This window comes from Mustela lutreola, chromosome 1, assembly GCF_030435805.1.
Source record: "Mustela lutreola isolate mMusLut2 chromosome 1, mMusLut2.pri, whole genome shotgun sequence".
NCBI lineage: Eukaryota > Metazoa > Chordata > Mammalia > Carnivora > Mustelidae > Mustela > Mustela lutreola.
In genome coordinates, this window is record NC_081290.1 from 116,214,253 (window position 1) to 116,217,150 (window position 2,898).

Below are 2,898 nucleotides of genomic sequence, written 5' to 3' on the forward strand. Positions count from 1 at the left end.
CCATTTGTAATGACATGGATGGAGCTAGTGTATTATGCTAAGTGAAATAAGTCTGTCAAAGAAAGAGAAGTACTATATGATTTCACTCATATGTGGAATTTAGGAAACAAAACTGATGAACATGGGGAAGGGGAAAAAAGACAAGGAGAAAAGCCATATAAGACTTTTAACTATAGAGACTGAACTGGTGGTTCCTAGAGGGGAGGTGGATGGGGGATGGACTAATTGGGTGAGTTTTAAGAAGGGCACTCTCTGTGATGAGCACTGGGTATTATATATAAATGAAGAATCACTAAATTTTGTAACTGAAACCAGTATTACATTAAATGTTAACTAACTAGAATTTAAATAAAAACTTAAAAAAACTAGAAAAGAAAAAAATACCATGAATAAAATGGATAAAACAGAAACCTGCCATCAATATCTATGCCATTTGTGTGAAGTTATGAATCTTCTTTTTCATGATTTATTCAACAATAAAAAACAAACTTAAACTTTCTCCCCCTTAAAAAGATATTTGAGAGTGGGACAAGATGGCAGGGAAGTAGAAGGGGGCACCAAGGAAGAAATAACACATATTCTCCTGAAGCTGTTTCAAAAAATTGAAGCAGAAGGAAAAGTTCCAAACTCATTTTATGAAGGCAGCATTACCCTGATCCCCAAGCCAGGCAAAGACCCCACCAAAAAGGAGAATTTCAGACCAATATCACTGATGAATATGGATGCTAAGATTCTCAACAAGATCCTAGCAAATAGAATCCAACAGTACATTAAAAAGATTAGTCACCATGACCAGGTGGGATTCATCCCTGGGTTGCAAGGATGGTTCAACATTCGCAAATCAATCAATGTGATACAACAAATCAATAAGAGAAGAGAGAAGAACCACATGGCCCTCTCAATTGATGCAGGAAAAGCATTTGACAAGATGATACAGGATCCATTCCCGATTAAAACGCTTCAAAGTATAGGGATAGAGGGAACATTCCTCAACTTCATAAAATCTATCTATGAAAAACCCACAGCAAATATCATCCTCAATAGGAAAAAGCTCAGAGCTTTCCCTTTGAGATCAGGAACACGACAAGGATGCCCACTCTCACCACTCTTGTTCAACATAGTATTAGAAGTCCTAGCAACAGCAATCAGACAACAAAGAGAAATAAAGGGTATCCAAATTGGCAATGTAGAAGTCAAACTCTCTCTCTTCGCAGATGACATGATACTTTATATGGAAAACCCAAAAGACTCCACCCCCAAACTACTAGAACTTATACAGCAATTCAGTAATATGGCAGGATACAAAGTCAATGTACAGAAATCAGTTACTTTCTTATACACTAACAATGAAAACACAGAAAGGGAAATTAGAGAATCGATTCCATTTACTATAGCACCAAGAACCATAAGATACCTGGGAATAAATCTAACCAAAGAGGTAAAGAATCTGTAGTCAAGGAACTACAGAACACTCATGAAAGAAATTGAAGAAGACACAAAAAGATGGAAGACCATTCCATGCTCTTGGATCGGAAGAATAAACATTGTTAAAATGTCTATACTGCTTAGAGCAATCTTTACTTTTAATGCCATTCCGATCAAAATTCCACTGGTACTCTTCAAAGAGCTGGAGCAAATAATCCTAAAATTTGTATGGAATCAGAAGAGACCCTGAATTGCTAAGGAAATGTTGAAAAAGAAAAACAAAACTGGCGGCATCACGTTACCTGATTTCAAGTTTTACTACAAAGCTGTCATCACCACGACAGCATGGTACTGGCATAAAAACAAACACATAGATCAGGGGAACAGAGAGCCCAGATATGGACCCTCAACTCTATGGTCAAATAATCTTTGATGAAGCAGGAAAAAAAATCCAGTGGAAATAAGACAGTCTCTTTAATAAATGGTGCTGGGAAAATAGGACAGCTATATGTAGAAGAATAAAACTCGACCATTCTCTTACACCATACACAAAGATAAACTCGAAATGTATAAAAGACCTCAATGTGAGACAGGAATCCATCAGAATCATAGAGGAGAATGTAGGCAGTAACCTCTTTGATATCAGCCACAGAAACTTCTTTTAAGATATGTCTCCAAAAGCAAAGGAAACAAAAGCACATATGAACTTTTGGGACTTCATCAAGATCAAAAGCTTCTGTACAGCAAAGGAAACAGTCAACAAAACAAAGAGGTAACTCACAGAATGGGAGAAAATATTTGCAAATGACAGTACAGACAAAAGGCTGATATCCAGGATCTATAAAGAACTTCTCAAACTCAACACACACAGAACAGATAACCATGTCAAAAAAATGGGCAGAAGACATGAACAGACACTTCTCCAATGAAGACATACAAATGGCTATCAGACACATGACAAAATGTTCATCATCACTAGCCATCAGGGAGATTCAAATTAAAACTACATTGAGATACCACCTTACACCAGTTAAAAGGGCCAAAATTAACAAGACAGTAAACAACACATGTTGGAGAGGATGTGGAGAAAGGGGAACCCTCTTAGACTGTTGGTGGGAATGCAAGTTGGTGCAGCCACTTTGGAGTACAGTGTGGAGATTCCTTAAGAAATTAAAAATAGAGCTTTCCTATGACCCTGCAATTGCACTATTGGGTATTTACCCCAAAGATAGAGATGTGGTGAAAAGAAGGGCCATCTGTATCCCAAAGTTCATAGCAGCAATGGCCACAGTCACCAAACTGTGGAAAGAACCAAGATGCACTTCAACAGACAAATGGATAAGGAAGATGTTGTCCATATATACTATGGAGAATTATGCCTCCATCAGAAAGGATGAAATCCCAACTTTTGTATCATCATGGACAGGACTGGAAGAGATTATGACTCAAGCAGAGAGAGTCAATTATCATATG